The sequence below is a fragment of the Cyprinodon variegatus genome, unplaced genomic scaffold (assembly GCF_000732505.1).
Source record: "Cyprinodon variegatus isolate N-32 unplaced genomic scaffold, C_variegatus-1.0 Scaffold46, whole genome shotgun sequence".
NCBI lineage: Eukaryota > Metazoa > Chordata > Actinopteri > Cyprinodontiformes > Cyprinodontidae > Cyprinodon > Cyprinodon variegatus.
This window is the reverse complement of record NW_015150499.1, coordinates 824009-830008: the sequence shown is the minus strand read 5'-3', so window position 1 is coordinate 830008 and position 6000 is coordinate 824009.

The following is a 6000-nucleotide window of genomic DNA, read 5'->3' as shown; positions in this document are numbered from 1 at the left end:
TCCTCGTTTAAATTTCCTTTTGATTCTTTGTTTTGTTTATTTTTTTTTTTTTTTTTTTTTTCTTGTTTTTTTTGCACCAAAAAATTTATTATGAACAAAGCTTACAAATAACAGTCGAATAATTTCTGAAATCATTTGTAGATTTTGCAATATGTCACCAACCTGGAAAGATGCAGCCCAATCGGGGCTCACCACTGTGGTTTATGCATGGGTATCATTGCTCGGCTGACATAAATTATTCATGTACACATGATGAAGTAAAGACTTTATAAAATCAAATCTTTACAATTTTTGATTACTATAAAGTTGTACTTATGATGTGGCTATTCTTGTTCAGATTGGCAGTAAATTTGCAGCTCATGAATAAATGACTACATATGAAATACACCAGACTAGTATTGTCAGATTAACGGGCTGCTTAATATTACAGGGTTCTTTTTTCTTTCTTTCATGCAACAAGGTACTCAGGAATCATTAACATACATTTCTCATTTCACGAAAAACTGTTTAATTAATCTGTCTATCTTATCAGGTCATTAAAAGGAAACATGAAAAATATGTTAGACCGTAAGTACTAACTGTCTTATTGTCAATTATAATTAGAGGTATATATAAAGATGGCTTAACTTACAGTTAGCCCTCTGTAGAAGTAATTTATTGTCAACATACAAAATTTGAGCTCAAGGGATGTCCCATAAACAATGTATTCAGTTTGCAACATGCCCCCACTTTTCTAGCTAATAAAGTGTTAATTCTTTGTGGAGGGCTTCCCATTACATTTCATAATATCGACCATTGTTCCTAAAGCGTATTTCTAAAGCCGAGCCTACACTGTACGATTTTTTGCCCTTTTTCGGGACGATTTTCCAGTCGTGCAAGAATTTTCCGATTGGGCCAACTTTCATTGTGTAGTCTACAGTGGGTAACGAGGGGCGATCTGCCACTCACGACCATGTTTGAAATTCAATCAGCCTTCGTGGACAAAACGCTCAGTGGGCATGTGCAAACAAGGACTCTCCTTCTTCCGCTCAGAAAACACAAAAGCATGGTGCGAGTGAAATGGAGTTCTTTCTGTAAAATTTGTAGACCATAGTAGCCACGTTTCCTCAGCCATGTCTTTGTCCAAATACGTCAACGCCTTTTCTTTTTAAGGCTTTCAGCGTACAAAATTGGACAAATTGCCAAGGCAGCGCAGTTCACTCTAGTGAGCCTCATATTCCTCTTCTACTCGTTTGGCTTCCGAATAGACGAGTCCAAGTAGCTCCATCTCACTGCGGAGCTGAGTCCGACGTAGTTTTAAGATGTACAGTGTGAGCAGGTAAATCGCATCAGAGTGTCGGGTCACACATTTTGAAAACATACATTGTGAACTCAAACCCTGTGGTGTGGTCGTACAGTGTGAGCTGTGTGCAGTGATGATGATGATGAAAATATTGCACAGTGTATGCCCCGCTTATGGTCAGTTCTTAAGCCGGGCATGCACTGTACGATTTTTTGCCCTTTTCGGGCCGATTCTCACACCATGAGAGAATTTTTCGATCAGGCCAACTTTCAGCCTGATCGTGCGTCGTGTAGTGTACAGGGGGTAACGATGGGCGATCAGCCTCTCACAACCACCTCCCGATCAGGAATCGTAAAGCCAGGAGAAAATCAAACATGTTTGAAATTTAGTCGGCCGTCGTAAGGTGGTCATGGGCATATCGCGTAGTGCACATGGCCAAACAAGGATTCCTCTTCTTCCTCTCAGCGGAAAAAACAGAAGCATTGCAGAGGTGAAAAGGAAATGGAGTCAGTAAAATTGACAGACTGTAGTAGCCACGTTTGCTCAGCCATGTCTTTGTCCAAAAATGTAGTCGCCTTTTCTTTTGAGGGCTTTCAGCATTTCATGCTAGTGATCTTCATATTTAACAGGGGGCATCGAATCTACCATCGTTTCCTCTTTTACTCGTTTGGCTTCCAGATAGATGAGTCCGAGTAGTGCCATCTCTCTACAGAGCTGAGTCCGACATGGTTTTTAGATGTACAGTTTGAGCAGGTAATCGCCTTAGAATGTAGGGCCGCACAGTGTGAAAACAAACATTGTGAGCTGTGAACTTTTGATCCCTGCGGTTTCGTCTTACAGTTTGAGATGTAGCTGCGTGCAGCGATTGAAAAAAATCGTACCGTGTATAGAAGGGCTGATTTTCAATCATTGCTGAAATGAAAGAAATTATTTAGACTAAAGACTTGAAACTCATAATTTTACATTTCTGCGAACTCAAATGTGTTGAGTTAGTGTTACAGTTTTTTTTTAGTACATTTAACACAAACCTTTGGATTAATCTGTGTTATTTCTGTATTAATTAAGCATAATTTAAATATTTTAATAGAAAATAACCAAAACTGTCAACTAATTTAACTCTTAGATAAGGACGAACTACTGCAGATTGGATCCCATTGGATGACTAGTTGGCAATGGGTGTGGCTTGCTCTACAATATTTTATATAGACTGTTCGAAGTGGTCAGCTGAAAAATGTCAAACGGTTATTGAAGTAATTTGTTTGTGTAACGGTACAGAATAAAGATGATACACTCAGGATCCAAATGGTAAATCTGACAAACAAGTATTCTTTAAATATGTTAATATCTTAGTGTTATCAGTTAATGGTATAGAAACACCTGAACATAGGACTGAATAAGTTTTTTTGCAAATGAAGCATTAGCATTCAAAACTTTAAATTGTACCAAACAAAACAGTTTAATTGGTGTACTGAATTATTATGAATGAGGTGAAATTTAAATGAAGTCTAACGTCATAAAACAACATTAAGATTATCAACCAAAAAATTTTTTATGTAACCATGTGTTTGAAGTTCTTTTCGTTGTGGTAACTTGTTTGGGTTTAAAGTGAATAGGAAATGCCCACCTAAAAATGCTGCCAATATATTTTTGGTGTAATTTTCCAAATGTCTGTAGCAACAAGGGATCCTATTACTCTAACAAAGGGGCTCACACTGAATCTCCCCACACCAAACTTTGACTAATACTATGAGACAAGTATTATTTAACTGGTAAATGCCAACATCAGATTCACCAAACAGATTGCCAGACAGGATGCCATGCATTGTCATGCTACCCTGAACTTTTGAGTTTGTTCACTGGATGCCCAGTGTGTAAACCTCAATATAACAATCCTGGACTTATCTGAAGACAAACTGAAAGACAATTTGTCTCTTTAGTTACTTTGGAGGTATGATGCTCTTTATTTAGCAATTCGTCACGCTTCTACCACCAAGAAACTGTGATATGTATAGTACTGAGAATATTGCATGACTGGATTTACTACACAGTTGGCATCTTATCATCTTACCATGCTGGAGTTTACTGAAAACCTGACTAGAACCGTTTCTTTGGCATTGGTATGTAGCTGCAGTTTTTTTTTTTTTTTTTTGCAGTACAGTTTATATTAAAATCCCCCTTTGTTAGTCACATTAACATTCTTGTTTTAGTTTTATATTTTGTGTGAACAAGACCCTATTTCGCGAAAACAAGATAAGGAATTAAGTTAGAATGTTCCGGATGTCTGGGGCAAATTTACTTCATAAGTTACACATAAATTACCATGGTCATTTACTCTGTGCAGTCGGCAGATGTCGGCAAATGTTAAGGGACATTACTGCCATCTACCTTGGCTGGACTGTGGGCCAGAGTATCTGACCAACCAAATGTATATTCTTGTAAATCATCCATCTCCCCTTTGAAATCTTATAAATGCTGTATGTATCAAAGCAGTGCGTTTCGTTAGGACTGTTTTAACCCTATTTGTATTTTGTGGTATTTTTCTACCAGCCTACATTAAAAAAAAAAAAAAAACACTAATTTATATTCTTATATAGTCAGGTACTTGTGCTGTACTCCTTGTCTTCCACTTTTTCTGAGACCGGGTTGCTTGGACAGCAGTCTCAGCAGGGACTCCCAGACTTCCCTCTCCACAGACAGCCTGAGTTGCTCCCCAGCCAGCAGAGAGACATAACTCCTCTAGTCTGACCTGGTTTTTCCCCTGGACCTTCTCCCGACGGGACATACCTGAAGCACCGCGAGGAAAGCGTCCAGAGGACGCCTGACAAAGATGTCGGAGCCACCCCTTCTGGCTCCTCTCAATATGAAGGTGAAGCAGCTCTTCTCCAAACCTATCCCGGACAACTGAGCTCCTCACCTTATCTCTGAAGGAAATGCCCATCGAACCTTCAGAGAAAGCTCATTTAAGCTGCTTGCATAGTCAAGTAGTTTAATTATTTTAAAATCATTATGGTAGCCTATACTGTTCTTAAATTATTAATTATATATGTGGATATTGTTACTCTTTGATGTGTTTTTTTAAAGATGGCAGTTGTTCTAAATCTGACAGAAAGGAATTTAATAGACTTGATGTGTCAGAGAAATGCTCATAATTGAATTTTGCATTAGCATCACTGCTTTTTTGGGGATGACATCAGCTACTTGTGCAGACTGTTGGCGTCCAATTCAGCACCACACAGAACAGCGCTGTGACTTTAGCATTACACAGATGATCTACGTTGGGCTCAGATTTTCTACTGGTGTTATGTTCAGGTATGCAGTATGAGATGCTGAACGTCTTAGCAAAGACGGTATTTGCTGCACCATGTGAGGTATGTAATTGGCATTAAAAGGATAATAAGCACATATTTATAACTTCCTTTTACAGAAGAAAAACTACATCAAGGAATGATTGTACATTATTTCATGTAACACGATTTATACATAAAAAACAATTAAGTATTAGAACAGGTGGACCCTTTTTTAAACTTATTATTGCACAACTAACTGATATCATTGGTAATATATAGTTCACGGAATAACAGAAAGTTGTAACAAAAAAGTGAAAAATCATACTGCTCAGTAAAATATTTCACATCATCATAATGTAATATTTATGAAGTAATCAGGATATAATTTGAAGTATCCTGCATTCAGGACAAAGACTTGACACACTGTACCATCGAGGGACTAAGAAAAAAGTTAGAAATGTTTTATTAATCTCTAAGCTGTGAGATCTGACCATGTTGCCATATTAGCCTCCCCTGTTCATTTTAGGTTAGTATTGTTCATTCAAAAAAATGACAAGAAACTCCTCAACTCATGCTATTTTCAGTTAAGAAAAGTGTTCAGGGAATATGTGTTTAAGGCTGTTTAAGTACAAAAAATAGTTTAACCAACATGCTGAATAAGACTGGATCTGTGATCAACCTTGTTTCTTGCAAAAATATGCAGAACTGCATTTAGCTTGATTACTTACACCTGGCTTGACATAGCACCTGTGGAGGCTAGCTTGGCCTTTGCGGAAAAAATAAGGTCTGGATGTGCTCCTCACGCTGTCTAGTCTGGGATTTCTGAATTTAACTTTTATAAAATAAGACCCAGGTACCTACTAATGGTTAAACCATGGACCTCAATTATTTATTAATATATAGAATAAAGATAATTAATGAATTTCGAATTTCCTCAATTTGTAATGTTAAAATGTACATATGGAGATGCACCAATAAGAAAGGTCTGATCTGCAACATTTGTAAAGCTCTCTTGTGGTGATACTCATTTAATCCAACTATAGCTTTACAGTGTATTTTTTTTTTTTTTATCATTTATATTTTAGCCCATGAGGCAGCCTCAGTTCACATTTTAGAGAGTTGCTCTGCTGCTGTGGCTTTAATAACAAAGACAAGAACTAATAAAGCATTAACAAGTTAACATCTCCAAAATCAGAACCAATACTTACTGCCATTGAGCAGTCATGGATTAAGGTGATAAGACAAATAAATAACTTTCCGTTGTCTTTGATTTCAAACACTTGTACATTAGAAAAATTATGCAGCAATTTAAATCTTAAGGTTTTACAGTAATGGTCTGTAAAAGTTGCTTTTAGCAACTGTAAGCAGCATTAGAGGGATCTCAGAAATTATAAAATGTTGACCTTTTCAGCTTTCATTTTCATTTGCAAG